Source organism: Schistocerca gregaria, unplaced genomic scaffold, assembly GCF_023897955.1.
Source record: "Schistocerca gregaria isolate iqSchGreg1 unplaced genomic scaffold, iqSchGreg1.2 ptg001369l, whole genome shotgun sequence".
NCBI lineage: Eukaryota > Metazoa > Arthropoda > Insecta > Orthoptera > Acrididae > Schistocerca > Schistocerca gregaria.
The window spans coordinates 125,214-151,622 of NW_026062674.1; the positions used below are offsets into that span (position 1 = coordinate 125,214).

The following is a 26,409-nucleotide window of genomic DNA, read 5'->3' on the forward strand; positions in this document are numbered from 1 at the left end:
TCAGGTTGTTCACCCAATACCGCCCACCTTCCGTGGTTGCTCCGGTCTCTGTCAGCCACATACCCTTTGCGCTGAATTACGTGCGGCGTTTTTATTTTAACAGCAGCTATCTTGCGCATAGTGGCTCCAGCGGGGGCCGTGTGGGCGACATTGTTCGTGCTCTGCGGGGATTACCGGCCAGAAACAAGTGGGAGTACCGCCTGCCGCACACTGACTGGCGTACAGTTTGGCGCAACATCACCTCCCCGGTGCTTCCTGCACCTGTCAGAGCGTCGTGGTATAGAGTTGTCAATGGCACGATTCCTACAAATGCTAAACTGCACTCTATTCATCTGAGTCCGTCCCCTGCATGCGAAGAATGCCATGTCGACGATACCATTGAACATCGTTTCGTGTGCCGTCGGTTCCGTGCTGTGTGGGACACTGCTCGGGATATGGTTCGTCTCGTCAACAGGGTGTCTACAGCGCAGGTGACAGTGGCAGATGCAATCGTACCTCAGTGTAAGGCGTTTCCATCCACCAAACGCAATGCCACGATCTGGTTACTCGGCCATACAATTTATTCACTCTTTTGTCTCAAACTGACGGATCGTTTGGATTTTCTCACCTACTTATGGACTGAGCACGGTAAGTACCGTGTTCGTACTGATTATGTTATGACTTTTGCAAATTTTTTGCATGTCGCTTTGGCGCATGCTTTTGCTACTTACGATGTCGACTTAATTAATTTACCACTTTCCAGTTTAAAACTGTGACGTGATAGTGAGAGAATTCGTTTAGCGATGCATGTATATTCGGTATCAGGAACGAAAAATATAACGTAATCGGGAGACATTTCTCCCTTGGGAATTGCCTCGTATATGGTGTATTGCGAGGATTTTTGTTTTCCTTTCTTTATTTTCCTCTTGTTTTCCACTCTGCCCTGTTATGGTTTGGGATCGTGTTACCGCGAAGAAGCGTTTGCATGAAAGTGTTCCCTTTTTTGTGGACATTTCATTGTGTTTTACTTACTTTTACTTTCGTCGGGATTGATGGTGTGATTTTCCTAATTGAATTGCATTGTTTTCTTTTCTTTCTTGTTTATTAAGAGTGATAATCGCACCTCCTTTTTTTTTCCTTTTTCTTTTGTCCACGGAGTACGTCCGTGATAATGCCTTCTCCGTTGCTGAATGGCGTTTTGCTTTGTGTGCTGACTGGACTTTTCTTTGACTGATTTCCGAAAGTAATATTGTTCTTTATTTTCCACTTCACGAAGCAATCGCATGTTTACTCTGATTTCCGTGAAGATCCACACCTTTCCGTTAACCCTTTCACCAACAATGCCTCAGAGGAAGGAGGCTTACTTTTCATTTTGCTTTGGTCAACGTTCGTTTTCGTTTAAGTTACATCTGGCAACAGCACTAACTATAGCTGAGAAGCTCGCCGACGAAGGACGAAGGCGTTACTTGGAGAGCGAAAGGACGGGCTATAAGGGGAGATGGGAGGCCCAAAAAAATTAATAAAAAAACAAAAAAAAAAAAAAAAAATAAAAAAAAAAATAAATAAAAAAAACGAAAATAAAAAAAAAAAAAGTTGCCAATTTTGACGTCTCATTTTTGTGCCGTTGCTGTGTGTTGTCGTGGGCTAGGACGCAGCTCCTGTGTCGCGCGTGTTGTGTAGGTAGAGTGGCCGAGCGGTCTAAGGCGCTGGTTTTAGGCACCAGTCACTTCGGAGGCGTGGGTTCCAACCCCACAGCTGCTAAACGTGTAATGTTTCCTGCGTCGAAGACAGCTGCACCCATTGCCCGCAAAGGAAACAGCACAACAAGGCGTGAGCGTCTGCTTCGTGAATTGTCGTAGAACAGTACGTGGAGCAACGACAGGATTTGTAGGCGCCTTTTGCTCTCGTCACTGCTGGCGTTCGTCTCCATGAAATGCGTCCAGAGGATGCCGTTCTATAACGTGAAAGAGTGTATTTCTTACAGTTGTCGTCAGTTAATCGTGGCTGGTTGCTGCGTTCGCAGGAAGAGCACTGGCGTCGTAATCCGGTGTAGTCTAGTGGCTAGGATACCTGGCTCTCACCCAGGAGGCCCGGGTTCGATTCCCGGTACCGGAAACGTGAGTTTTTGTTGCTCCTCTTATGCGACTTGTCCCGACTTTGCTCGACTGACGCTACGCTGACGCGTGCACAAAGCTGCGTTAAGTATGATTCGCGGCTACACCTGACGGCGAGAGAGATGCGGCGTCTATTCACTTGTTATCGAGCCACATACCCATAGTCAAGAGGCTTGGAGGACTGCAAGACACTGCCAGGGAGGTGAATGTAGCTAACCACTCTAGTTAGTGTCCTGACAGCGCAGGCACGTTCATTTACTCGTATACACGTGATGGAGACCGTGTCTGACACTGCTGTGGCGTCCACCTTGGCCTAGGCTTTGCTGTGTATCGCCACTTGCACTCCAGCCAGCTGCCTCCGTGGGCGAGTGCGTGGCCGTGATCGTCTAGTGGTTAGGACATTGCGTTGTGGCCGCAATAACCCAGGTTCGAATCCTGGTCACGGCAATTTTGAAAGTTTTGCCTTGCTACCGTTGCAGTGACGATAGTGCACGAGTACTCGAAATCACAGTGCTTTCTTGATTTTTCACTCGTGTTCCGCAGTCCGCAGTTTGTACTACCACTTCATCGCCAACACGTAATGCCGGCGGCCGTGAGGCGCAGACGTCCGCTGCTCTCTGTAGTCGAAAAGGGCAGTTGTTTGAGGTGCGACGGATTGGATGAACAGCGGAGCAGGAAGCTGTGGCGTGCACCGTTTCTACAAATGCTAGGAACACTGGGGCCGAAGGTAGCGCAGGTAGCGTGGCCGAGCGATCTAAGGCGCTTGTTTTAGGCACCAGTCTCTTCGGACGCGTGCGTTCGAAACCTGGTCACGGCACGAAAACGTCTCTTGATGCTGTCGCCTTAACTACGACAGCTTCAGACAAGTGGCGCCGCTACCACACGGCGGGCACGGCATTTTCTTGTTGTGGATGGCCTAAAGAGACGCTTCCAATGGGAGAGCAGAGGAAATACATGTTACAGCGATTGCCGAGATATTTCCATTTCGAAGTGATCTTTGTAGTACAAAGGAAACGTATTGTCGTCGGCGCTATAACGGTAACGTGGCCGAGCGGTCTAAGGCGCTGGTTTTAGGCACCAGTCTCTTCGGAGGCGTGGGTTCGAATCCCACCGTTGCCAATTTTGACGTCTCATTTTTGTGCCGTTGCTGTGTGTTGTCGTGGGCTAGGACGCAGCTCCTGTGTCGCGCGTGTTGTGTAGGTAGAGTGGCCGAGCGGTCTAAGGCGCTGGTTTTAGGCACCAGTCACTTCGGAGGCGTGGGTTCCAACCCCACAGCTGCTAAACGTGTAATGTTTCCTGCGTCGAAGACAGCTGCACCCATTGCCCGCAAAGGAAACAGCACAACAAGGCGTGAGCGTCTGCTTCGTGAATTGTCGTAGAACAGCACGTGGAGCAACGACAGGATTTGTAGGCGCCTTTTGCTCTCGTCACTGCTGGCGTTCGTCTCCATGAAATGCGTCCAGAGGATGCCGTTCTATAACGTGAAAGAGTGTATTTCTTACAGTTGTCGTCAGTTAATCGTGGCTGGTTGCTGCGTTCGCAGGAAGAGCACTGGCGTCGTAATCCGGTGTAGTCTAGTGGCTAGGATACCTGGCTCTCACCCAGGAGGCCCGGGTTCGATTCCCGGTACCGGAAACGTGAGTTTTTGTTGCTCCTCTTATGCGACTTGTCCCGACTTTGCTCGACTGACGCTACGCTGACGCGTGCACAAAGCTGCGTTAAGTATGATTCGCGGCTACACCTGACGGCGAGAGAGATGCGGCGTCTATTCACTTGTTATCGAGCCACATACCCATAGTCAAGAGGCTTGGAGGACTGCAAGACACTGCCAGGGAGGTGAATGTAGCTAACCACTCTAGTTAGTGTCCTGACAGCGCAGGCACGTTCATTTACTCGTATACACGTGATGGAGACCGTGTCTGACACTGCTGTGGCGTCCACCTTGGCCTAGGCTTTGCTGTGTATCGCCACTTGCACTCCAGCCAGCTGCCTCCGTGGGCGCGTGCGTGGCCGTGATCGTCTAGTGGTTAGGACATTGCGTTGTGGCCGCAATAACCCAGGTTCGAATCCTGGTCACGGCAATTTTGAAAGTTTTGCCTTGCTACCGTTGCAGTGACGATAGTGCACGAGTACTCGAAATCACAGTGCTTTCTTGATTTTTCACTCGTGTTCCGCAGTCCGCAGTTTGTACTACCACTTCATCGCCAACACGTAATGCCGGCGGCCGTGAGGCGCAGACGTCCGCTGCTCTCTGTAGTCGAAAAGGGCAGTTGTTTGAGGTGCGACGGATTGGATGAACAGCGGAGCAGGAAGCTGTGGCGTGCACCGTTTCTACAAATGCTAGGAACACTGGGGCCGAAGGTAGCGCAGGTAGCGTGGCCGAGCGATCTAAGGCGCTTGTTTTAGGCACCAGTCTCTTCGGACGCGTGCGTTCGAAACCTGGTCACGGCACGAAAACGTCTCTTGATGCTGTCGCCTTAACTACGACAGCTTCAGACAAGTGGCGCCGCTACCACACGGCGGGCACGGCATTTTCTTGTTGTGGATGGCCTAAAGAGACGCTTCCAATGGGAGAGCAGAGGAAATACATGTTACAGCGATTGCCGAGATATTTCCATTTCGAAGTGATCTTTGTAGTACAAAGGAAACGTATTGTCGTCGGCGCTATAACGGTAACGTGGCCGAGCGGTCTAAGGCGCTGGTTTTAGGCACCAGTCTCTTCGGAGGCGTGGGTTCGAATCCCACCGTTGCCAATTTTGACGTCTCATTTTTGTGCCGTTGCTGTGTGTTGTCGTGGGCTAGGACGCAGCTCCTGTGTCGCGCGTGTTGTGTAGGTAGAGTGGCCGAGCGGTCTAAGGCGCTGGTTTTAGGCACCAGTCACTTCGGAGGCGTGGGTTCCAACCCCACAGCTGCTAAACGTGTAATGTTTCCTGCGTCGAAGACAGCTGCACCCATTGCCCGCAAAGGAAACAGCACAACAAGGCGTGAGCGTCTGCTTCGTGAATTGTCGTAGAACAGTACGTGGAGCAACGACAGGATTTGTAGGCGCCTTTTGCTCTCGTCACTGCTGGCGTTCGTCTCCATGAAATGCGTCCAGAGGATGCCGTTCTATAACGTGAAAGAGTGTATTTCTTACAGTTGTCGTCAGTTAATCGTGGCTGGTTGCTGCGTTCGCAGGAAGAGCACTGGCGTCGTAATCCGGTGTAGTCTAGTGGCTAGGATACCTGGCTCTCACCCAGGAGGCCCGGGTTCGATTCCCGGTACCGGAAACGTGAGTTTTTGTTGCTCCTCTTATGCGACTTGTCCCGACTTTGCTCGACTGACGCTACGCTGACGCGTGCACAAAGCTGCGTTAAGTATGATTCGCGGCTACACCTGACGGCGAGAGAGATGCGGCGTCTATTCACTTGTTATCGAGCCACATACCCATAGTCAAGAGGCTTGGAGGACTGCAAGACACTGCCAGGGAGGTGAATGTAGCTAACCACTCTAGTTAGTGTCCTGACAGCGCAGGCACGTTCATTTACTCGTATACACGTGATGGAGACCGTGTCTGACACTGCTGTGGCGTCCACCTTGGCCTAGGCTTTGCTGTGTATCGCCACTTGCACTCCAGCCAGCTGCCTCCGTGGGCGCGTGCGTGGCCGTGATCGTCTAGTGGTTAGGACATTGCGTTGTGGCCGCAATAACCCAGGTTCGAATCCTGGTCACGGCAATTTTGAAAGTTTTGCCTTGCTACCGTTGCAGTGACGATAGTGCACGAGTACTCGAAATCACAGTGCTTTCTTGATTTTTCACTCGTGTTCCGCAGTCCGCAGTTTGTACTACCACTTCATCGCCAACACGTAATGCCGGCGGCCGTGAGGCGCAGACGTCCGCTGCTCTCTGTAGTCGAAAAGGGCAGTTGTTTGAGGTGCGACGGATTGGATGAACAGCGGAGCAGGAAGCTGTGGCGTGCACCGTTTCTACAAATGCTAGGAACACTGGGGCCGAAGGTAGCGCAGGTAGCGTGGCCGAGCGATCTAAGGCGCTTGTTTTAGGCACCAGTCTCTTCGGACGCGTGCGTTCGAAACCTGGTCACGGCACGAAAACGTCTCTTTTGATGCTGTCGCCTTAACTACGACAGCTTCAGACAAGTGGCGCCGCTACCACACGGCGGGCACGGCATTTTCTTGTTGTGGATGGCCTAAAGAGACGCTTCCAATGGGAGAGCAGAGGAAATACATGTTACAGCGATTGCCGAGATATTTCCATTTCGAAGTGATCTTTGTAGTACAAAGGAAACGTATTGTCGTCGGCGCTATAACGGTAACGTGGCCGAGCGGTCTAAGGCGCTGGTTTTAGGCACCAGTCTCTTCGGAGGCGTGGGTTCGAATCCCACCGTTGCCAATTTTGACGTCTCATTTTTGTGCCGTTGCTGTGTGTTGTCGTGGGCTAGGACGCAGCTCCTGTGTCGCGCGTGTTGTGTAGGTAGAGTGGCCGAGCGGTCTAAGGCGCTGGTTTTAGGCACCAGTCACTTCGGAGGCGTGGGTTCCAACCCCACAGCTGCTAAACGTGTAATGTTTCCTGCGTCGAAGACAGCTGCACCCATTGCCCGCAAAGGAAACAGCACAACAAGGCGTGAGCGTCTGCTTCGTGAATTGTCGTAGAACAGCACGTGGAGCAACGACAGGATTTGTAGGCGCCTTTTGCTCTCGTCACTGCTGGCGTTCGTCTCCATGAAATGCGTCCAGAGGATGCCGTTCTATAACGTGAAAGAGTGTATTTCTTACAGTTGTCGTCAGTTAATCGTGGCTGGTTGCTGCGTTCGCAGGAAGAGCACTGGCGTCGTAATCCGGTGTAGTCTAGTGGCTAGGATACCTGGCTCTCACCCAGGAGGCCCGGGTTCGATTCCCGGTACCGGAAACGTGAGTTTTTGTTGCTCCTCTTATGCGACTTGTCCCGACTTTGCTCGACTGACGCTACGCTGACGCGTGCACAAAGCTGCGTTAAGTATGATTCGCGGCTACACCTGACGGCGAGAGAGATGCGGCGTCTATTCACTTGTTATCGAGCCACATACCCATAGTCAAGAGGCTTGGAGGACTGCAAGACACTGCCAGGGAGGTGAATGTAGCTAACCACTCTAGTTAGTGTCCTGACAGCGCAGGCACGTTCATTTACTCGTATACACGTGATGGAGACCGTGTCTGACACTGCTGTGGCGTCCACCTTGGCCTAGGCTTTGCTGTGTATCGCCACTTGCACTCCAGCCAGCTGCCTCCGTGGGCGCGTGCGTGGCCGTGATCGTCTAGTGGTTAGGACATTGCGTTGTGGCCGCAATAACCCAGGTTCGAATCCTGGTCACGGCAATTTTGAAAGTTTTGCCTTGCTACCGTTGCAGTGACGATAGTGCACGAGTACTCGAAATCACAGTGCTTTCTTGATTTTTCACTCGTGTTCCGCAGTCCGCAGTTTGTACTACCACTTCATCGCCAACACGTAATGCCGGCGGCCGTGAGGCGCAGACGTCCGCTGCTCTCTGTAGTCGAAAAGGGCAGTTGTTTGAGGTGCGACGGATTGGATGAACAGCGGAGCAGGAAGCTGTGGCGTGCACCGTTTCTACAAATGCTAGGAACACTGGGGCCGAAGGTAGCGCAGGTAGCGTGGCCGAGCGATCTAAGGCGCTTGTTTTAGGCACCAGTCTCTTCGGACGCGTGCGTTCGAAACCTGGTCACGGCACGAAAACGTCTCTTGATGCTGTCGCCTTAACTACGACAGCTTCAGACAAGTGGCGCCGCTACCACACGGCGGGCACGGCATTTTCTTGTTGTGGATGGCCTAAAGAGACGCTTCCAATGGGAGAGCAGAGGAAATACATGTTACAGCGATTGCCGAGATATTTCCATTTCGAAGTGATCTTTGTAGTACAAAGGAAACGTATTGTCGTCGGCGCTATAACGGTAACGTGGCCGAGCGGTCTAAGGCGCTGGTTTTAGGCACCAGTCTCTTCGGAGGCGTGGGTTCGAATCCCACCGTTGCCAATTTTGACGTCTCATTTTTGTGCCGTTGCTGTGTGTTGTCGTGGGCTAGGACGCAGCTCCTGTGTCGCGCGTGTTGTGTAGGTAGAGTGGCCGAGCGGTCTAAGGCGCTGGTTTTAGGCACCAGTCACTTCGGAGGCGTGGGTTCCAACCCCACAGCTGCTAAACGTGTAATGTTTCCTGCGTCGAAGACAGCTGCACCCATTGCCCGCAAAGGAAACAGCACAACAAGGCGTGAGCGTCTGCTTCGTGAATTGTCGTAGAACAGTACGTGGAGCAACGACAGGATTTGTAGGCGCCTTTTGCTCTCGTCACTGCTGGCGTTCGTCTCCATGAAATGCGTCCAGAGGATGCCGTTCTATAACGTGAAAGAGTGTATTTCTTACAGTTGTCGTCAGTTAATCGTGGCTGGTTGCTGCGTTCGCAGGAAGAGCACTGGCGTCGTAATCCGGTGTAGTCTAGTGGCTAGGATACCTGGCTCTCACCCAGGAGGCCCGGGTTCGATTCCCGGTACCGGAAACGTGAGTTTTTGTTGCTCCTCTTATGCGACTTGTCCCGACTTTGCTCGACTGACGCTACGCTGACGCGTGCACAAAGCTGCGTTAAGTATGATTCGCGGCTACACCTGACGGCGAGAGAGATGCGGCGTCTATTCACTTGTTATCGAGCCACATACCCATAGTCAAGAGGCTTGGAGGACTGCAAGACACTGCCAGGGAGGTGAATGTAGCTAACCACTCTAGTTAGTGTCCTGACAGCGCAGGCACGTTCATTTACTCGTATACACGTGATGGAGACCGTGTCTGACACTGCTGTGGCGTCCACCTTGGCCTAGGCTTTGCTGTGTATCGCCACTTGCACTCCAGCCAGCTGCCTCCGTGGGCGCGTGCGTGGCCGTGATCGTCTAGTGGTTAGGACATTGCGTTGTGGCCGCAATAACCCAGGTTCGAATCCTGGTCACGGCAATTTTGAAAGTTTTGCCTTGCTACCGTTGCAGTGACGATAGTGCACGAGTACTCGAAATCACAGTGCTTTCTTGATTTTTCACTCGTGTTCCGCAGTCCGCAGTTTGTACTACCACTTCATCGCCAACACGTAATGCCGGCGGCCGTGAGGCGCAGACGTCCGCTGCTCTCTGTAGTCGAAAAGGGCAGTTGTTTGAGGTGCGACGGATTGGATGAACAGCGGAGCAGGAAGCTGTGGCGTGCACCGTTTCTACAAATGCTAGGAACACTGGGGCCGAAGGTAGCGCAGGTAGCGTGGCCGAGCGATCTAAGGCGCTTGTTTTAGGCACCAGTCTCTTCGGACGCGTGCGTTCGAAACCTGGTCACGGCACGAAAACGTCTCTTGATGCTGTCGCCTTAACTACGACAGCTTCAGACAAGTGGCGCCGCTACCACACGGCGGGCACGGCATTTTCTTGTTGTGGATGGCCTAAAGAGACGCTTCCAATGGGAGAGCAGAGGAAATACATGTTACAGCGATTGCCGAGATATTTCCATTTCGAAGTGATCTTTGTAGTACAAAGGAAACGTATTGTCGTCGGCGCTATAACGGTAACGTGGCCGAGCGGTCTAAGGCGCTGGTTTTAGGCACCAGTCTCTTCGGAGGCGTGGGTTCGAATCCCACCGTTGCCAATTTTGACGTCTCATTTTTGTGCCGTTGCTGTGTGTTGTCGTGGGCTAGGACGCAGCTCCTGTGTCGCGCGTGTTGTGTAGGTAGAGTGGCCGAGCGGTCTAAGGCGCTGGTTTTAGGCACCAGTCACTTCGGAGGCGTGGGTTCCAACCCCACAGCTGCTAAACGTGTAATGTTTCCTGCGTCGAAGACAGCTGCACCCATTGCCCGCAAAGGAAACAGCACAACAAGGCGTGAGCGTCTGCTTCGTGAATTGTCGTAGAACAGCACGTGGAGCAACGACAGGATTTGTAGGCGCCTTTTGCTCTCGTCACTGCTGGCGTTCGTCTCCATGAAATGCGTCCAGAGGATGCCGTTCTATAACGTGAAAGAGTGTATTTCTTACAGTTGTCGTCAGTTAATCGTGGCTGGTTGCTGCGTTCGCAGGAAGAGCACTGGCGTCGTAATCCGGTGTAGTCTAGTGGCTAGGATACCTGGCTCTCACCCAGGAGGCCCGGGTTCGATTCCCGGTACCGGAAACGTGAGTTTTTGTTGCTCCTCTTATGCGACTTGTCCCGACTTTGCTCGACTGACGCTACGCTGACGCGTGCACAAAGCTGCGTTAAGTATGATTCGCGGCTACACCTGACGGCGAGAGAGATGCGGCGTCTATTCACTTGTTATCGAGCCACATACCCATAGTCAAGAGGCTTGGAGGACTGCAAGACACTGCCAGGGAGGTGAATGTAGCTAACCACTCTAGTTAGTGTCCTGACAGCGCAGGCACGTTCATTTACTCGTATACACGTGATGGAGACCGTGTCTGACACTGCTGTGGCGTCCACCTTGGCCTAGGCTTTGCTGTGTATCGCCACTTGCACTCCAGCCAGCTGCCTCCGTGGGCGCGTGCGTGGCCGTGATCGTCTAGTGGTTAGGACATTGCGTTGTGGCCGCAATAACCCAGGTTCGAATCCTGGTCACGGCAATTTTGAAAGTTTTGCCTTGCTACCGTTGCAGTGACGATAGTGCACGAGTACTCGAAATCACAGTGCTTTCTTGATTTTTCACTCGTGTTCCGCAGTCCGCAGTTTGTACTACCACTTCATCGCCAACACGTAATGCCGGCGGCCGTGAGGCGCAGACGTCCGCTGCTCTCTGTAGTCGAAAAGGGCAGTTGTTTGAGGTGCGACGGATTGGATGAACAGCGGAGCAGGAAGCTGTGGCGTGCACCGTTTCTACAAATGCTAGGAACACTGGGGCCGAAGGTAGCGCAGGTAGCGTGGCCGAGCGATCTAAGGCGCTTGTTTTAGGCACCAGTCTCTTCGGACGCGTGCGTTCGAAACCTGGTCACGGCACGAAAACGTCTCTTGATGCTGTCGCCTTAACTACGACAGCTTCAGACAAGTGGCGCCGCTACCACACGGCGGGCACGGCATTTTCTTGTTGTGGATGGCCTAAAGAGACGCTTCCAATGGGAGAGCAGAGGAAATACATGTTACAGCGATTGCCGAGATATTTCCATTTCGAAGTGATCTTTGTAGTACAAAGGAAACGTATTGTCGTCGGCGCTATAACGGTAACGTGGCCGAGCGGTCTAAGGCGCTGGTTTTAGGCACCAGTCTCTTCGGAGGCGTGGGTTCGAATCCCACCGTTGCCAATTTTGACGTCTCATTTTTGTGCCGTTGCTGTGTGTTGTCGTGGGCTAGGACGCAGCTCCTGTGTCGCGCGTGTTGTGTAGGTAGAGTGGCCGAGCGGTCTAAGGCGCTGGTTTTAGGCACCAGTCACTTCGGAGGCGTGGGTTCCAACCCCACAGCTGCTAAACGTGTAATGTTTCCTGCGTCGAAGACAGCTGCACCCATTGCCCGCAAAGGAAACAGCACAACAAGGCGTGAGCGTCTGCTTCGTGAATTGTCGTAGAACAGTACGTGGAGCAACGACAGGATTTGTAGGCGCCTTTTGCTCTCGTCACTGCTGGCGTTCGTCTCCATGAAATGCGTCCAGAGGATGCCGTTCTATAACGTGAAAGAGTGTATTTCTTACAGTTGTCGTCAGTTAATCGTGGCTGGTTGCTGCGTTCGCAGGAAGAGCACTGGCGTCGTAATCCGGTGTAGTCTAGTGGCTAGGATACCTGGCTCTCACCCAGGAGGCCCGGGTTCGATTCCCGGTACCGGAAACGTGAGTTTTTGTTGCTCCTCTTATGCGACTTGTCCCGACTTTGCTCGACTGACGCTACGCTGACGCGTGCACAAAGCTGCGTTAAGTATGATTCGCGGCTACACCTGACGGCGAGAGAGATGCGGCGTCTATTCACTTGTTATCGAGCCACATACCCATAGTCAAGAGGCTTGGAGGACTGCAAGACACTGCCAGGGAGGTGAATGTAGCTAACCACTCTAGTTAGTGTCCTGACAGCGCAGGCACGTTCATTTACTCGTATACACGTGATGGAGACCGTGTCTGACACTGCTGTGGCGTCCACCTTGGCCTAGGCTTTGCTGTGTATCGCCACTTGCACTCCAGCCAGCTGCCTCCGTGGGCGCGTGCGTGGCCGTGATCGTCTAGTGGTTAGGACATTGCGTTGTGGCCGCAATAACCCAGGTTCGAATCCTGGTCACGGCAATTTTGAAAGTTTTGCCTTGCTACCGTTGCAGTGACGATAGTGCACGAGTACTCGAAATCACAGTGCTTTCTTGATTTTTCACTCGTGTTCCGCAGTCCGCAGTTTGTACTACCACTTCATCGCCAACACGTAATGCCGGCGGCCGTGAGGCGCAGACGTCCGCTGCTCTCTGTAGTCGAAAAGGGCAGTTGTTTGAGGTGCGACGGATTGGATGAACAGCGGAGCAGGAAGCTGTGGCGTGCACCGTTTCTACAAATGCTAGGAACACTGGGGCCGAAGGTAGCGCAGGTAGCGTGGCCGAGCGATCTAAGGCGCTTGTTTTAGGCACCAGTCTCTTCGGACGCGTGCGTTCGAAACCTGGTCACGGCACGAAAACGTCTCTTTTGATGCTGTCGCCTTAACTACGACAGCTTCAGACAAGTGGCGCCGCTACCACACGGCGGGCACGGCATTTTCTTGTTGTGGATGGCCTAAAGAGACGCTTCCAATGGGAGAGCAGAGGAAATACATGTTACAGCGATTGCCGAGATATTTCCATTTCGAAGTGATCTTTGTAGTACAAAGGAAACGTATTGTCGTCGGCGCTATAACGGTAACGTGGCCGAGCGGTCTAAGGCGCTGGTTTTAGGCACCAGTCTCTTCGGAGGCGTGGGTTCGAATCCCACCGTTGCCAATTTTGACGTCTCATTTTTGTGCCGTTGCTGTGTGTTGTCGTGGGCTAGGACGCAGCTCCTGTGTCGCGCGTGTTGTGTAGGTAGAGTGGCCGAGCGGTCTAAGGCGCTGGTTTTAGGCACCAGTCACTTCGGAGGCGTGGGTTCCAACCCCACAGCTGCTAAACGTGTAATGTTTCCTGCGTCGAAGACAGCTGCACCCATTGCCCGCAAAGGAAACAGCACAACAAGGCGTGAGCGTCTGCTTCGTGAATTGTCGTAGAACAGCACGTGGAGCAACGACAGGATTTGTAGGCGCCTTTTGCTCTCGTCACTGCTGGCGTTCGTCTCCATGAAATGCGTCCAGAGGATGCCGTTCTATAACGTGAAAGAGTGTATTTCTTACAGTTGTCGTCAGTTAATCGTGGCTGGTTGCTGCGTTCGCAGGAAGAGCACTGGCGTCGTAATCCGGTGTAGTCTAGTGGCTAGGATACCTGGCTCTCACCCAGGAGGCCCGGGTTCGATTCCCGGTACCGGAAACGTGAGTTTTTGTTGCTCCTCTTATGCGACTTGTCCCGACTTTGCTCGACTGACGCTACGCTGACGCGTGCACAAAGCTGCGTTAAGTATGATTCGCGGCTACACCTGACGGCGAGAGAGATGCGGCGTCTATTCACTTGTTATCGAGCCACATACCCATAGTCAAGAGGCTTGGAGGACTGCAAGACACTGCCAGGGAGGTGAATGTAGCTAACCACTCTAGTTAGTGTCCTGACAGCGCAGGCACGTTCATTTACTCGTATACACGTGATGGAGACCGTGTCTGACACTGCTGTGGCGTCCACCTTGGCCTAGGCTTTGCTGTGTATCGCCACTTGCACTCCAGCCAGCTGCCTCCGTGGGCGCGTGCGTGGCCGTGATCGTCTAGTGGTTAGGACATTGCGTTGTGGCCGCAATAACCCAGGTTCGAATCCTGGTCACGGCAATTTTGAAAGTTTTGCCTTGCTACCGTTGCAGTGACGATAGTGCACGAGTACTCGAAATCACAGTGCTTTCTTGATTTTTCACTCGTGTTCCGCAGTCCGCAGTTTGTACTACCACTTCATCGCCAACACGTAATGCCGGCGGCCGTGAGGCGCAGACGTCCGCTGCTCTCTGTAGTCGAAAAGGGCAGTTGTTTGAGGTGCGACGGATTGGATGAACAGCGGAGCAGGAAGCTGTGGCGTGCACCGTTTCTACAAATGCTAGGAACACTGGGGCCGAAGGTAGCGCAGGTAGCGTGGCCGAGCGATCTAAGGCGCTTGTTTTAGGCACCAGTCTCTTCGGACGCGTGCGTTCGAAACCTGGTCACGGCACGAAAACGTCTCTTGATGCTGTCGCCTTAACTACGACAGCTTCAGACAAGTGGCGCCGCTACCACACGGCGGGCACGGCATTTTCTTGTTGTGGATGGCCTAAAGAGACGCTTCCAATGGGAGAGCAGAGGAAATACATGTTACAGCGATTGCCGAGATATTTCCATTTCGAAGTGATCTTTGTAGTACAAAGGAAACGTATTGTCGTCGGCGCTATAACGGTAACGTGGCCGAGCGGTCTAAGGCGCTGGTTTTAGGCACCAGTCTCTTCGGAGGCGTGGGTTCGAATCCCACCGTTGCCAATTTTGACGTCTCATTTTTGTGCCGTTGCTGTGTGTTGTCGTGGGCTAGGACGCAGCTCCTGTGTCGCGCGTGTTGTGTAGGTAGAGTGGCCGAGCGGTCTAAGGCGCTGGTTTTAGGCACCAGTCACTTCGGAGGCGTGGGTTCCAACCCCACAGCTGCTAAACGTGTAATGTTTCCTGCGTCGAAGACAGCTGCACCCATTGCCCGCAAAGGAAACAGCACAACAAGGCGTGAGCGTCTGCTTCGTGAATTGTCGTAGAACAGTACGTGGAGCAACGACAGGATTTGTAGGCGCCTTTTGCTCTCGTCACTGCTGGCGTTCGTCTCCATGAAATGCGTCCACAGGATGCCGTTCTATAACGTGAAAGAGTGTATTTCTTACAGTTGTCGTCAGTTAATCGTGGCTGGTTGCTGCGTTCGCAGGAAGAGCACTGGCGTCGTAATCCGGTGTAGTCTAGTGGCTAGGATACCTGGCTCTCACCCAGGAGGCCCGGGTTCGATTCCCGGTACCGGAAACGTGAGTTTTTGTTGCTCCTCTTATGCGACTTGTCCCGACTTTGCTCGACTGACGCTACGCTGACGCGTGCACAAAGCTGCGTTAAGTATGATTCGCGGCTACACCTGACGGCGAGAGAGATGCGGCGTCTATTCACTTGTTATCGAGCCACATACCCATAGTCAAGAGGCTTGGAGGACTGCAAGACACTGCCAGGGAGGTGAATGTAGCTAACCACTCTAGTTAGTGTCCTGACAGCGCAGGCACGTTCATTTACTCGTATACACGTGATGGAGACCGTGTCTGACACTGCTGTGGCGTCCACCTTGGCCTAGGCTTTGCTGTGTATCGCCACTTGCACTCCAGCCAGCTGCCTCCGTGGGCGAGTGCGTGGCCGTGATCGTCTAGTGGTTAGGACATTGCGTTGTGGCCGCAATAACCCAGGTTCGAATCCTGGTCACGGCAATTTTGAAAGTTTTGCCTTGCTACCGTTGCAGTGACGATAGTGCACGAGTACTCGAAATCACAGTGCTTTCTTGATTTTTCACTCGTGTTCCGCAGTCCGCAGTTTGTACTACCACTTCATCGCCAACACGTAATGCCGGCGGCCGTGAGGCGCAGACGTCCGCTGCTCTCTGTAGTCGAAAAGGGCAGTTGTTTGAGGTGCGACGGATTGGATGAACAGCGGAGCAGGAAGCTGTGGCGTGCACCGTTTCTACAAATGCTAGGAACACTGGGGCCGAAGGTAGCGCAGGTAGCGTGGCCGAGCGATCTAAGGCGCTTGTTTTAGGCACCAGTCTCTTCGGACGCGTGCGTTCGAAACCTGGTCACGGCACGAAAACGTCTCTTGATGCTGTCGCCTTAACTACGACAGCTTCAGACAAGTGGCGCCGCTACCACACGGCGGGCACGGCATTTTCTTGTTGTGGATGGCCTAAAGAGACGCTTCCAATGGGAGAGCAGAGGAAATACATGTTACAGCGATTGCCGAGATATTTCCATTTCGAAGTGATCTTTGTAGTACAAAGGAAACGTATTGTCGTCGGCGCTATAACGGTAACGTGGCCGAGCGGTCTAAGGCGCTGGTTTTAGGCACCAGTCTCTTCGGAGGCGTGGGTTCGAATCCCACCGTTGCCAATTTTGACGTCTCATTTTTGTGCCGTTGCTGTGTGTTGTCGTGGGCTAGGACGCAGCTCCTGTGTCGCGCGTGTTGTGTAGGTAGAGTGGCCGAGCGGTCTAAGGCGCTGGTTTTAGGCACCAGTCACTTCGGAGGCGTGGGTTCCAACCCCACAGCTGCTAAACGTGTAATGTTTCCTGCGTCGAAGACAGCTGCACCCATTGCCCGCAAAGGAAACAGCACAACAAGGCGTGAGCGTCTGCTTCGTGAATTGTCGTAGAACAGTACGTGGAGCAACGACAGGATTTGTAGGCGCCTTTTGCTCTCGTCACTGCTGGCGTTCGTCTCCATGAAATGCGTCCAGAGGATGCCGTTCTATAACGTGAAAGAGTGTATTTCTTACAGTTGTCGTCAGTTAATCGTGGCTGGTTGCTGCGTTCGCAGGAAGAGCACTGGCGTCGTAATCCGGTGTAGTCTAGTGGCTAGGATACCTGGCTCTCACCCAGGAGGCCCGGGTTCGATTCCCGGTACCGGAAACGTGAGTTTTTGTTGCTCCTCTTATGCGACTTGTCCCGACTTTGCTCGACTGACGCTACGCTGACGCGTGCACAAAGCTGCGTTAAGTATGATTCGCGGCTACACCTGACGGCGAGAGAGATGCGGCGTCTATTCACTTGTTATCGAGCCACATACCCATAGTCAAGAGGCTTGGAGGACTGCAAGACACTGCCAGGGAGGTGAATGTAGCTAACCACTCTAGTTAGTGTCCTGACAGCGCAGGCACGTTCATTTACTCGTATACACGTGATGGAGACCGTGTCTGACACTGCTGTGGCGTCCACCTTGGCCTAGGCTTTGCTGTGTATCGCCACTTGCACTCCAGCCAGCTGCCTCCGTGGGCGCGTGCGTGGCCGTGATCGTCTAGTGGTTAGGACATTGCGTTGTGGCCGCAATAACCCAGGTTCGAATCCTGGTCACGGCAATTTTGAAAGTTTTGCCTTGCTACCGTTGCAGTGACGATAGTGCACGAGTACTCGAAATCACAGTGCTTTCTTGATTTTTCACTCGTGTTCCGCAGTCCGCAGTTTGTACTACCACTTCATCGCCAACACGTAATGCCGGCGGCCGTGAGGCGCAGACGTCCGCTGCTCTCTGTAGTCGAAAAGGGCAGTTGTTTGAGGTGCGACGGATTGGATGAACAGCGGAGCAGGAAGCTGTGGCGTGCACCGTTTCTACAAATGCTAGGAACACTGGGGCCGAAGGTAGCGCAGGTAGCGTGGCCGAGCGATCTAAGGCGCTTGTTTTAGGCACCAGTCTCTTCGGACGCGTGCGTTCGAAACCTGGTCACGGCACGAAAACGTCTCTTGATGCTGTCGCCTTAACTACGACAGCTTCAGACAAGTGGCGCCGCTACCACACGGCGGGCACGGCATTTTCTTGTTGTGGATGGCCTAAAGAGACGCTTCCAATGGGAGAGCAGAGGAAATACATGTTACAGCGATTGCCGAGATATTTCCATTTCGAAGTGATCTTTGTAGTACAAAGGAAACGTATTGTCGTCGGCGCTATAACGGTAACGTGGCCGAGCGGTCTAAGGCGCTGGTTTTAGGCACCAGTCTCTTCGGAGGCGTGGGTTCGAATCCCACCGTTGCCAATTTTGACGTCTCATTTTTGTGCCGTTGCTGTGTGTTGTCGTGGGCTAGGACGCAGCTCCTGTGTCGCGCGTGTTGTGTAGGTAGAGTGGCCGAGCGGTCTAAGGCGCTGGTTTTAGGCACCAGTCACTTCGGAGGCGTGGGTTCCAACCCCACAGCTGCTAAACGTGTAATGTTTCCTGCGTCGAAGACAGCTGCACCCATTGCCCGCAAAGGAAACAGCACAACAAGGCGTGAGCGTCTGCTTCGTGAATTGTCGTAGAACAGTACGTGGAACAACGACAGGATTTGTAGGCGCCTTTTGCTCTCGTCACTGCTGGCGTTCGTCTCCATGAAATGCGTCCAGAGGATGCCGTTCTATAACGTGAAAGAGTGTATTTCTTACAGTTGTCGTCAGTTAATCGTGGCTGGTTGCTGCGTTCGCAGGAAGAGCACTGGCGTCGTAATCCGGTGTAGTCTAGTGGCTAGGATACCTGGCTCTCACCCAGGAGGCCCGGGTTCGATTCCCGGTACCGGAAACGTGAGTTTTTGTTGCTCCTCTTATGCGACTTGTCCCGACTTTGCTCGACTGACGCTACGCTGACGCGTGCACAAAGCTGCGTTAAGTATGATTCGCGGCTACACCTGACGGCGAGAGAGATGCGGCGTCTATTCACTTGTTATCGAGCCACATACCCATAGTCAAGAGGCTTGGAGGACTGCAAGACACTGCCAGGGAGGTGAATGTAGCTAACCACTCTAGTTAGTGTCCTGACAGCGCAGGCACGTTCATTTACTCGTATACACGTGATGGAGACCGTGTCTGACACTGCTGTGGCGTCCACCTTGGCCTAGGCTTTGCTGTGTATCGCCACTTGCACTCCAGCCAGCTGCCTCCGTGGGCGCGTGCGTGGCCGTGATCGTCTAGTGGTTAGGACATTGCGTTGTGGCCGCAATAACCCAGGTTCGAATCCTGGTCACGGCAATTTTGAAAGTTTTGCCTTGCTACCGTTGCAGTGACGATAGTGCACGAGTACTCGAAATCACAGTGCTTTCTTGATTTTTCACTCGTGTTCCGCAGTCCGCAGTTTGTACTACCACTTCATCGCCAACACGTAATGCCGGCGGCCGTGAGGCGCAGACGTCCGCTGCTCTCTGTAGTCGAAAAGGGCAGTTGTTTGAGGTGCGACGGATTGGATGAACAGCGGAGCAGGAAGCTGTGGCGTGCACCGTTTCTACAAATGCTAGGAACACTGGGGCCGAAGGTAGCGCAGGTAGCGTGGCCGAGCGATCTAAGGCGCTTGTTTTAGGCACCAGTCTCTTCGGACGCGTGCGTTCGAAACCTGGTCACGGCACGAAAACGTCTCTTGATGCTGTCGCCTTAACTACGACAGCTTCAGACAAGTGGCGCCGCTACCACACGGCGGGCACGGCATTTTCTTGTTGTGGATGGCCTAAAGAGACGCTTCCAATGGGAGAGCAGAGGAAATACATGTTACAGCGATTGCCGAGATATTTCCATTTCGAAGTGATCTTTGTAGTACAAAGGAAACGTATTGTCGTCGGCGCTATAACGGTAACGTGGCCGAGCGGTCTAAGGCGCTGGTTTTAGGCACCAGTCTCTTCGGAGGCGTGGGTTCGAATCCCACCGTTGCCAATTTTGACGTCTCATTTTTGTGCCGTTGCTGTGTGTTGTCGTGGGCTAGGACGCAGCTCCTGTGTCGCGCGTGTTGTGTAGGTAGAGTGGCCGAGCGGTCTAAGGCGCTGGTTTTAGGCACCAGTCACTTCGGAGGCGTGGGTTCCAACCCCACAGCTGCTAAACGTGTAATGTTTCCTGCGTCGAAGACAGCTGCACCCATTGCCCGCAAAGGAAACAGCACAACAAGGCGTGAGCGTCTGCTTCGTGAATTGTCGTAGAACAGTACGTGGAGCAACGACAGGATTTGTAGGCGCCTTTTGCTCTCGTCACTGCTGGCGTTCGTCTCCATGAAATGCGTCCAGAGGATGCCGTTCTATAACGTGAAAGAGTGTATTTCTTACAGTTGTCGTCAGTTAATCGTGGCTGGTTGCTGCGTTCGCAGGAAGAGCACTGGCGTCGTAATCCGGTGTAGTCTAGTGGCTAGGATACCTGGCTCTCACCCAGGAGGCCCGGGTTCGATTCCCGGTACCGGAAACGTGAGTTTTTGTTGCTCCTCTTATGCGACTTGTCCCGACTTTGCTCGACTGACGCTACGCTGACGGGTGCACAAAGCTGCGTTAAGTATGATTCGCGGCTACACCTGACGGCGAGAGAGATGCGGCGTCTATTCACTTGTTATCGAGCCACATACCCATAGTCAAGAGGCTTGGAGGACTGCAAGACACTGCCAGGGAGGTGAATGTAGCTAACCACTCTAGTTAGTGTCCTGACAGCGCAGGCACGTTCATTTACTCGTATACACGTGATGGAGACCGTGTCTGACACTGCTGTGGCGTCCACCTTGGCCTAGGCTTTGCTGTGTATCGCCACTTGCACTCCAGCCAGCTGCCTCCGTGGGCGCGTGCGTGGCCGTGATCGTCTAGTGGTTAGGACATTGCGTTGTGGCCGCAATAACCCAGGTTCGAATCCTGGTCACGGCAATTTTGAAAGTTTTGCCTTGCTACCGTTGCAGTGACGATAGTGCACGAGTACTCGAAATCACAGTGCTTTCTTGATTTTTCACTCGTGTTCCGCAGTCCGCAGTTTGTACTACCACTTCATCGCCAACACGTAATGCCGGCGGCCGTGAGGCGCAGACGTCCGCTGCTCTCTGTAGTCGAAAAGGGCAGTTGTTTGAGGTGCGACGGATTGGATGAACAGCGGAGCAGGAAGCTGTGGCGTGCACCGTTTCTACAAATGCTAGGAACACTGGGGCCGAAGGTAGCGCAGGTAGCGTGGCCGAGCGATCTAAGGCGCTTGTTTTAGGCACCAGTCTCTTCGGACGCGTGCGTTCGAAACCTGGTCACGGCACGAAAACGTCTCTTGATGCTGTCGCCTTAACTACGACAGCTTCAGACAAGTGGCGCCGCTACCACACGGCGGGCACGGCATTTTCTTGTTGTGGATGGCCTAAAGAGACGCTTCCAATGGGAGAGCAGAGGAAATACATGTTACAGCGATTGCCGAGATATTTCCATTTCGAAGTGATCTTTGTAGTACAAAGGAAACGTATTGTCGTCGGCGCTATAACGGTAACGTGGCCGAGCGGTCTAAGGCGCTGGTTTTAGGCACCAGTCTCTTCGGAGGCGTGGGTTCGAATCCCACCGTTGCCAATTTTGACGTCTCATTTTTGTGCCGTTGCTGTGTGTTGTCGTGGGCTAGGACGCAGCTCCTGTGTCGCGCGTGTTGTGTAGGTAGAGTGGCCGAGCGGTCTAAGGCGCTGGTTTTAGGCACCAGTCACTTCGGAGGCGTGGGTTCCAACCCCACAGCTGCTAAACGTGTAATGTTTCCTGCGTCGAAGACAGCTGCACCCATTGCCCGCAAAGGAAACAGCACAACAAGGCGTGAGCGTCTGCTTCGTGAATTGTCGTAGAACAGTACGTGGAGCAACGACAGGATTTGTAGGCGCCTTTTGCTCTCGTCACTGCTGGCGTTCGTCTCCATGAAATGCGTCCAGAGGATGCCGTTCTATAACGTGAAAGAGTGTATTTCTTACAGTTGTCGTCAGTTAATCGTGGCTGGTTGCTGCGTTCGCAGGAAGAGCACTGGCGTCGTAATCCGGTGTAGTCTAGTGGCTAGGATACCTGGCTCTCACCCAGGAGGCCCGGGTTCGATTCCCGGTACCGGAAACGTGAGTTTTTGTTGCTCCTCTTATGCGACTTGTCCCGACTTTGCTCGACTGACGCTACGCTGACGCGTGCACAAAGCTGCGTTAAGTATGATTCGCGGCTACACCTGACGGCGAGAGAGATGCGGCGTCTATTCACTTGTTATCGAGCCACATACCCATAGTCAAGAGGCTTGGAGGACTGCAAGACACTGCCAGGGAGGTGAATGTAGCTAACCACTCTAGTTAGTGTCCTGACAGCGCAGGCACGTTCATTTACTCGTATACACGTGATGGAGACCGTGTCTGACACTGCTGTGGCGTCCACCTTGGCCTAGGCTTTGCTGTGTATCGCCACTTGCACTCCAGCCAGCTGCCTCCGTGGGCGAGTGCGTGGCCGTGATCGTCTAGTGGTTAGGACATTGCGTTGTGGCCGCAATAACCCAGGTTCGAATCCTGGTCACGGCAATTTTGAAAGTTTTGCCTTGCTACCGTTGCAGTGACGATAGTGCACGAGTACTCGAAATCACAGTGCTTTCTTGATTTTTCACTCGTGTTCCGCAGTCCGCAGTTTGTACTACCACTTCATCGCCAACACGTAATGCCGGCGGCCGTGAGGCGCAGACGTCCGCTGCTCTCTGTAGTCGAAAAGGGCAGTTGTTTGAAGTGCGACGGATTGGATGAACAGCGGAGCAGGAAGCTGTGGCGTGCACCGTTTCTACAAATGCTAGGAACACTGGGGCCGAAGGTAGCGCAGGTAGCGTGGCCGAGCGATCTAAGGCGCTTGTTTTAGGCACCAGTCTCTTCGGACGCGTGCGTTCGAAACCTGGTCACGGCACGAAAACGTCTCTTGATGCTGTCGCCTTAACTACGACAGCTTCAGACAAGTGGCGCCGCTACCACACGGCGGGCACGGCATTTTCTTGTTGTGGATGGCCTAAAGAGACGCTTCCAATGGGAGAGCAGAGGAAATACATGTTACAGCGATTGCCGAGATATTTCCATTTCGAAGTGATCTTTGTAGTACAAAGGAAACGTATTGTCGTCGGCGCTATAACGGTAACGTGGCCGAGCGGTCTAAGGCGCTGGTTTTAGGCACCAGTCTCTTCGGAGGCGTGGGTTCGAATCCCACCGTTGCCAATTTTGACGTCTCATTTTTGTGCCGTTGCTGTGTGTTGTCGTGGGCTAGGACGCAGCTCCTGTGTCGCGCGTGTTGTGTAGGTAGAGTGGCCGAGCGGTCTAAGGCGCTGGTTTTAGGCACCAGTCACTTCGGAGGCGTGGGTTCCAACCCCACAGCTGCTAAACGTGTAATGTTTCCTGCGTCGAAGACAGCTGCACCCATTGCCCGCAAAGGAAACAGCACAACAAGGCGTGAGCGTCTGCTTCGTGAATTGTCGTAGAACAGTACGTGGAGCAACGACAGGATTTGTAGGCGCCTTTTGCTCTCGTCACTGCTGGCGTTCGTCTCCATGAAATGCGTCCAGAGGATGCCGTTCTATAACGTGAAAGAGTGTATTTCTTACAGTTGTCGTCAGTTAATCGTGGCTGGTTGCTGCGTTCGCAGGAAGAGCACTGGCGTCGTAATCCGGTGTAGTCTAGTGGCTAGGATACCTGGCTCTCACCCAGGAGGCCCGGGTTCGATTCCCGGTACCGGAAACGTGAGTTTTTGTTGCTCCTCTTATGCGACTTGTCCCGACTTTGCTCGACTGACGCTACGCTGACGCGTGCACAAAGCTGCGTTAAGTATGATTCGCGGCTACACCTGACGGCGAGAGAGATGCGGCGTCTATTCACTTGTTATCGAGCCACATACCCATAGTCAAGAGGCTTGGAGGACTGCAAGACACTGCCAGGGAGGTGAATGTAGCTAACCACTCTAGTTAGTGTCCTGACAGCGCAGGCACGTTCATTTACTCGTATACACGTGATGGAGACCGTGTCTGACACTGCTGTGGCGTCCACCTTGGCCTAGGCTTTGCTGTGTATCGCCACTTGCACTCCAGCCAGCTGCCTCCGTGGGCGAGTGCGTGGCCGTGATCGTCTAGTGGTTAGGACATTGCGTTGTGGCCGCAATAACCCAGGTTCGAATCCTGGTCACGGCAATTTTGAAAGTTTTGCCTTGCTACCGTTGCAGTGACGATAGTGCACGAGTACTCGAAATCACAGTGCTTTCTTGATTTTTCACTCGTGTTCCGCAGTCCGCAGTTTGTACTACCACTTCATCGCCAACACGTAATGCCGGCGGCCGTGAGGCGCAGACGTCCGCTGCTCTCTGTAGTCGAAAAGGGCAGTTGTTTGAGGTGCGACGGATTGGATGAACAGCGGAGCAGGAAGCTGTGGCGTGCACCGTTTCTACAAATGCTAGGAACACTGGGGCCGAAGGTAGCGCAGGTAGCGTGGCCGAGCGATCTAAGGCGCTTGTTTTAGGCACCAGTCTCTTCGGACGCGTGCGTTCGAAACCTGGTCACGGCACGAAAACGTCTCTTGATGCTGTCGCCTTAACTACGACAGCTTCAGACAAGTGGCGCCGCTACCACACGGCGGGCACGGCATTTTCTTGTTGTGGATGGCCTAAAGAGACGCTTCCAATGGGAGAGCAGAGGAAATACATGTTACAGCGATTGCCGAGATATTTCCATTTCGAAGTGATCTTTGTAGTACAAAGGAAACGTATTGTCGTCGGCGCTATAACGGTAACGTGGCCGAGCGGTCTAAGGCGCTGGTTTTAGGCACCAGTCTCTTCGGAGGCGTGGGTTCGAATCCCACCGTTGCCAATTTTGACGTCTCATTTTTGTGCCGTTGCTGTGTGTTGTCGTGGGCTAGGACGCAGCTCCTGTGTCGCGCGTGTTGTGTAGGTAGAGTGGCCGAGCGGTCTAAGGCGCTGGTTTTAGGCACCAGTCACTTCGGAGGCGTGGGTTCCAACCCCACAGCTGCTAAACGTGTAATGTTTCCTGCGTCGAAGACAGCTGCACCCATTGCCCGCAAAGGAAACAGCACAACAAGGCGTGAGCGTCTGCTTCGTGAATTGTCGTAGAACAGTACGTGGAGCAACGACAGGATTTGTAGGCGCCTTTTGCTCTCGTCACTGCTGGCGTTCGTCTCCATGAAATGCGTCCAGAGGATGCCGTTCTATAACGTGAAAGAGTGTATTTCTTACAGTTGTCGTCAGTTAATCGTGGCTGGTTGCTGCGTTCGCAGGAAGAGCACTGGCGTCGTAATCCGGTGTAGTCTAGTGGCTAGGATACCTGGCTCTCACCCAGGAGGCCCGGGTTCGATTCCCGGTACCGGAAACGTGAGTTTTTGTTGCTCCTCTTATGCGACTTGTCCCGACTTTGCTCGACTGACGCTACGCTGACGCGTGCACAAAGCTGCGTTAAGTATGATTCGCGGCTACACCTGACGGCGAGAGAGATGCGGCGTCTATTCACTTGTTATCGAGCCACATACCCATAGTCAAGAGGCTTGGAGGACTGCAAGACACTGCCAGGGAGGTGAATGTAGCTAACCACTCTAGTTAGTGTCCTGACAGCGCAGGCACGTTCATTTACTCGTATACACGTGATGGAGACCGTGTCTGACACTGCTGTGGCGTCCACCTTGGCCTAGGCTTTGCTGTGTATCGCCACTTGCACTCCAGCCAGCTGCCTCCGTGGGCGCGTGCGTGGCCGTGATCGTCTAGTGGTTAGGACATTGCGTTGTGGCCGCAATAACCCAGGTTCGAATCCTGGTCACGGCAATTTTGAAAGTTTTGCCTTGCTACCGTTGCAGTGACGATAGTGCACGAGTACTCGAAATCACAGTGCTTTCTTGATTTTTCACTCGTGTTCCGCAGTCCGCAGTTTGTACTACCACTTCATCGCCAACACGTAATGCCGGCGGCCGTGAGGCGCAGACGTCCGCTGCTCTCTGTAGTCGAAAAGGGCAGTTGTTTGAGGTGCGACGGATTGGATGAACAGCGGAGCAGGAAGCTGTGGCGTGCACCGTTTCTACAAATGCTAGGAACACTGGGGCCGAAGGTAGCGCAGGTAGCGTGGCCGAGCGATCTAAGGCGCTTGTTTTAGGCACCAGTCTCTTCGGACGCGTGCGTTCGAAACCTGGTCACGGCACGAAAACGTCTCTTGATGCTGTCGCCTTAACTACGACAGCTTCAGACAAGTGGCGCCGCTACCACACGGCGGGCACGGCATTTTCTTGTTGTGGATGGCCTAAAGAGACGCTTCCAATGGGAGAGCAGAGGAAATACATGTTACAGCGATTGCCGAGATATTTCCATTTCGAAGTGATCTTTGTAGTACAAAGGAAACGTATTGTCGTCGGCGCTATAACGGTAACGTGGCCGAGCGGTCTAAGGCGCTGGTTTTAGGCAACAGTCTCTTCGGAGGCGTGGGTTCGAATCCCACCGTTGCCAATTTTGACGTCTCATTTTTGTGCCGTTGCTGTGTGTTGTCGTGGGCTAGGACGCAGCTCCTGTGTCGCGCGTGTTGTGTAGGTAGAGTGGCCGAGCGGTCTAAGGCGCTGGTTTTAGGCACCAGTCACTTCGGAGGCGTGGGTTCCAACCCCACAGCTGCTAAACGTGTAATGTTTCCTGCGTCGAAGACAGCTGCACCCATTGCCCGCAAAGGAAACAGCACAACAAGGCGTGAGCGTCTGCTTCGTGAATTGTCGTAGAACAGTACGTGGAGCAACGACAGGATTTGTAGGCGCCTTTTGCTCTCGTCACTGCTG

At 53.4% G+C, this 26,409-nt stretch overlaps 45 non-coding genes across 45 annotated transcripts; all 45 read left to right on the forward strand.

The window, feature by feature from the left end:
• The first annotated feature begins 2,022 nt into the window (after positions 1–2,022).
• On the forward strand, positions 2,023–2,094 carry Trnae-cuc (transfer RNA glutamic acid (anticodon CUC)). Its single transcript has one exon. It is a non-coding gene; the product is annotated as a tRNA-Glu (tRNA).
• Positions 2,095–2,468: 374 nt separating this feature from the next.
• Positions 2,469–2,540, forward strand: Trnah-gug (transfer RNA histidin (anticodon GUG)). The gene has a single exon. It is a non-coding gene; the product is annotated as a tRNA-His (tRNA).
• A 590-nt stretch (positions 2,541–3,130) lies between these two features.
• Positions 3,131–3,212, forward strand: Trnal-uag (transfer RNA leucine (anticodon UAG)). Its single transcript has one exon. It is a non-coding gene; the product is annotated as a tRNA-Leu (tRNA).
• Positions 3,213–3,656: 444 nt separating this feature from the next.
• On the forward strand, positions 3,657–3,728 carry Trnae-cuc (transfer RNA glutamic acid (anticodon CUC)). Its single transcript has one exon. It is a non-coding gene; the product is annotated as a tRNA-Glu (tRNA).
• Positions 3,729–4,102: 374 nt separating this feature from the next.
• Positions 4,103–4,174, forward strand: Trnah-gug (transfer RNA histidin (anticodon GUG)). Its single transcript has one exon. It is a non-coding gene; the product is annotated as a tRNA-His (tRNA).
• A 590-nt stretch (positions 4,175–4,764) lies between these two features.
• On the forward strand, positions 4,765–4,846 carry Trnal-uag (transfer RNA leucine (anticodon UAG)). The gene has a single exon. It is a non-coding gene; the product is annotated as a tRNA-Leu (tRNA).
• Positions 4,847–5,290: 444 nt separating this feature from the next.
• Positions 5,291–5,362, forward strand: Trnae-cuc (transfer RNA glutamic acid (anticodon CUC)). The gene has a single exon. It is a non-coding gene; the product is annotated as a tRNA-Glu (tRNA).
• A 374-nt stretch (positions 5,363–5,736) lies between these two features.
• On the forward strand, positions 5,737–5,808 carry Trnah-gug (transfer RNA histidin (anticodon GUG)). Its single transcript has one exon. It is a non-coding gene; the product is annotated as a tRNA-His (tRNA).
• A 592-nt stretch (positions 5,809–6,400) lies between these two features.
• Trnal-uag (transfer RNA leucine (anticodon UAG)) lies at positions 6,401–6,482 on the forward strand. Its single transcript has one exon. It is a non-coding gene; the product is annotated as a tRNA-Leu (tRNA).
• A 444-nt stretch (positions 6,483–6,926) lies between these two features.
• Positions 6,927–6,998, forward strand: Trnae-cuc (transfer RNA glutamic acid (anticodon CUC)). The gene has a single exon. It is a non-coding gene; the product is annotated as a tRNA-Glu (tRNA).
• Positions 6,999–7,372: 374 nt separating this feature from the next.
• Positions 7,373–7,444, forward strand: Trnah-gug (transfer RNA histidin (anticodon GUG)). Its single transcript has one exon. It is a non-coding gene; the product is annotated as a tRNA-His (tRNA).
• A 590-nt stretch (positions 7,445–8,034) lies between these two features.
• Positions 8,035–8,116, forward strand: Trnal-uag (transfer RNA leucine (anticodon UAG)). The gene has a single exon. It is a non-coding gene; the product is annotated as a tRNA-Leu (tRNA).
• A 444-nt stretch (positions 8,117–8,560) lies between these two features.
• On the forward strand, positions 8,561–8,632 carry Trnae-cuc (transfer RNA glutamic acid (anticodon CUC)). Its single transcript has one exon. It is a non-coding gene; the product is annotated as a tRNA-Glu (tRNA).
• Positions 8,633–9,006: 374 nt separating this feature from the next.
• Trnah-gug (transfer RNA histidin (anticodon GUG)) lies at positions 9,007–9,078 on the forward strand. Its single transcript has one exon. It is a non-coding gene; the product is annotated as a tRNA-His (tRNA).
• Positions 9,079–9,668: 590 nt separating this feature from the next.
• On the forward strand, positions 9,669–9,750 carry Trnal-uag (transfer RNA leucine (anticodon UAG)). The gene has a single exon. It is a non-coding gene; the product is annotated as a tRNA-Leu (tRNA).
• Positions 9,751–10,194: 444 nt separating this feature from the next.
• Trnae-cuc (transfer RNA glutamic acid (anticodon CUC)) lies at positions 10,195–10,266 on the forward strand. Its single transcript has one exon. It is a non-coding gene; the product is annotated as a tRNA-Glu (tRNA).
• Positions 10,267–10,640: 374 nt separating this feature from the next.
• Trnah-gug (transfer RNA histidin (anticodon GUG)) lies at positions 10,641–10,712 on the forward strand. The gene has a single exon. It is a non-coding gene; the product is annotated as a tRNA-His (tRNA).
• A 590-nt stretch (positions 10,713–11,302) lies between these two features.
• On the forward strand, positions 11,303–11,384 carry Trnal-uag (transfer RNA leucine (anticodon UAG)). The gene has a single exon. It is a non-coding gene; the product is annotated as a tRNA-Leu (tRNA).
• A 444-nt stretch (positions 11,385–11,828) lies between these two features.
• On the forward strand, positions 11,829–11,900 carry Trnae-cuc (transfer RNA glutamic acid (anticodon CUC)). Its single transcript has one exon. It is a non-coding gene; the product is annotated as a tRNA-Glu (tRNA).
• A 374-nt stretch (positions 11,901–12,274) lies between these two features.
• Trnah-gug (transfer RNA histidin (anticodon GUG)) lies at positions 12,275–12,346 on the forward strand. The gene has a single exon. It is a non-coding gene; the product is annotated as a tRNA-His (tRNA).
• Positions 12,347–12,938: 592 nt separating this feature from the next.
• On the forward strand, positions 12,939–13,020 carry Trnal-uag (transfer RNA leucine (anticodon UAG)). Its single transcript has one exon. It is a non-coding gene; the product is annotated as a tRNA-Leu (tRNA).
• A 444-nt stretch (positions 13,021–13,464) lies between these two features.
• Positions 13,465–13,536, forward strand: Trnae-cuc (transfer RNA glutamic acid (anticodon CUC)). Its single transcript has one exon. It is a non-coding gene; the product is annotated as a tRNA-Glu (tRNA).
• A 374-nt stretch (positions 13,537–13,910) lies between these two features.
• Positions 13,911–13,982, forward strand: Trnah-gug (transfer RNA histidin (anticodon GUG)). Its single transcript has one exon. It is a non-coding gene; the product is annotated as a tRNA-His (tRNA).
• A 590-nt stretch (positions 13,983–14,572) lies between these two features.
• On the forward strand, positions 14,573–14,654 carry Trnal-uag (transfer RNA leucine (anticodon UAG)). The gene has a single exon. It is a non-coding gene; the product is annotated as a tRNA-Leu (tRNA).
• A 444-nt stretch (positions 14,655–15,098) lies between these two features.
• On the forward strand, positions 15,099–15,170 carry Trnae-cuc (transfer RNA glutamic acid (anticodon CUC)). The gene has a single exon. It is a non-coding gene; the product is annotated as a tRNA-Glu (tRNA).
• Positions 15,171–15,544: 374 nt separating this feature from the next.
• On the forward strand, positions 15,545–15,616 carry Trnah-gug (transfer RNA histidin (anticodon GUG)). Its single transcript has one exon. It is a non-coding gene; the product is annotated as a tRNA-His (tRNA).
• A 590-nt stretch (positions 15,617–16,206) lies between these two features.
• Positions 16,207–16,288, forward strand: Trnal-uag (transfer RNA leucine (anticodon UAG)). Its single transcript has one exon. It is a non-coding gene; the product is annotated as a tRNA-Leu (tRNA).
• A 444-nt stretch (positions 16,289–16,732) lies between these two features.
• On the forward strand, positions 16,733–16,804 carry Trnae-cuc (transfer RNA glutamic acid (anticodon CUC)). Its single transcript has one exon. It is a non-coding gene; the product is annotated as a tRNA-Glu (tRNA).
• Positions 16,805–17,178: 374 nt separating this feature from the next.
• Trnah-gug (transfer RNA histidin (anticodon GUG)) lies at positions 17,179–17,250 on the forward strand. Its single transcript has one exon. It is a non-coding gene; the product is annotated as a tRNA-His (tRNA).
• A 590-nt stretch (positions 17,251–17,840) lies between these two features.
• Trnal-uag (transfer RNA leucine (anticodon UAG)) lies at positions 17,841–17,922 on the forward strand. Its single transcript has one exon. It is a non-coding gene; the product is annotated as a tRNA-Leu (tRNA).
• Positions 17,923–18,366: 444 nt separating this feature from the next.
• Trnae-cuc (transfer RNA glutamic acid (anticodon CUC)) lies at positions 18,367–18,438 on the forward strand. The gene has a single exon. It is a non-coding gene; the product is annotated as a tRNA-Glu (tRNA).
• A 374-nt stretch (positions 18,439–18,812) lies between these two features.
• On the forward strand, positions 18,813–18,884 carry Trnah-gug (transfer RNA histidin (anticodon GUG)). The gene has a single exon. It is a non-coding gene; the product is annotated as a tRNA-His (tRNA).
• A 590-nt stretch (positions 18,885–19,474) lies between these two features.
• Positions 19,475–19,556, forward strand: Trnal-uag (transfer RNA leucine (anticodon UAG)). The gene has a single exon. It is a non-coding gene; the product is annotated as a tRNA-Leu (tRNA).
• A 444-nt stretch (positions 19,557–20,000) lies between these two features.
• On the forward strand, positions 20,001–20,072 carry Trnae-cuc (transfer RNA glutamic acid (anticodon CUC)). The gene has a single exon. It is a non-coding gene; the product is annotated as a tRNA-Glu (tRNA).
• Positions 20,073–20,446: 374 nt separating this feature from the next.
• On the forward strand, positions 20,447–20,518 carry Trnah-gug (transfer RNA histidin (anticodon GUG)). Its single transcript has one exon. It is a non-coding gene; the product is annotated as a tRNA-His (tRNA).
• A 590-nt stretch (positions 20,519–21,108) lies between these two features.
• Positions 21,109–21,190, forward strand: Trnal-uag (transfer RNA leucine (anticodon UAG)). The gene has a single exon. It is a non-coding gene; the product is annotated as a tRNA-Leu (tRNA).
• A 444-nt stretch (positions 21,191–21,634) lies between these two features.
• On the forward strand, positions 21,635–21,706 carry Trnae-cuc (transfer RNA glutamic acid (anticodon CUC)). The gene has a single exon. It is a non-coding gene; the product is annotated as a tRNA-Glu (tRNA).
• A 374-nt stretch (positions 21,707–22,080) lies between these two features.
• Positions 22,081–22,152, forward strand: Trnah-gug (transfer RNA histidin (anticodon GUG)). The gene has a single exon. It is a non-coding gene; the product is annotated as a tRNA-His (tRNA).
• A 590-nt stretch (positions 22,153–22,742) lies between these two features.
• Trnal-uag (transfer RNA leucine (anticodon UAG)) lies at positions 22,743–22,824 on the forward strand. Its single transcript has one exon. It is a non-coding gene; the product is annotated as a tRNA-Leu (tRNA).
• A 444-nt stretch (positions 22,825–23,268) lies between these two features.
• Positions 23,269–23,340, forward strand: Trnae-cuc (transfer RNA glutamic acid (anticodon CUC)). Its single transcript has one exon. It is a non-coding gene; the product is annotated as a tRNA-Glu (tRNA).
• A 374-nt stretch (positions 23,341–23,714) lies between these two features.
• Positions 23,715–23,786, forward strand: Trnah-gug (transfer RNA histidin (anticodon GUG)). The gene has a single exon. It is a non-coding gene; the product is annotated as a tRNA-His (tRNA).
• Positions 23,787–24,376: 590 nt separating this feature from the next.
• Positions 24,377–24,458, forward strand: Trnal-uag (transfer RNA leucine (anticodon UAG)). Its single transcript has one exon. It is a non-coding gene; the product is annotated as a tRNA-Leu (tRNA).
• Positions 24,459–24,902: 444 nt separating this feature from the next.
• Positions 24,903–24,974, forward strand: Trnae-cuc (transfer RNA glutamic acid (anticodon CUC)). The gene has a single exon. It is a non-coding gene; the product is annotated as a tRNA-Glu (tRNA).
• Positions 24,975–25,348: 374 nt separating this feature from the next.
• Trnah-gug (transfer RNA histidin (anticodon GUG)) lies at positions 25,349–25,420 on the forward strand. The gene has a single exon. It is a non-coding gene; the product is annotated as a tRNA-His (tRNA).
• A 590-nt stretch (positions 25,421–26,010) lies between these two features.
• On the forward strand, positions 26,011–26,092 carry Trnal-uag (transfer RNA leucine (anticodon UAG)). The gene has a single exon. It is a non-coding gene; the product is annotated as a tRNA-Leu (tRNA).
• Positions 26,093–26,409: the final 317 nt, after the last annotated feature.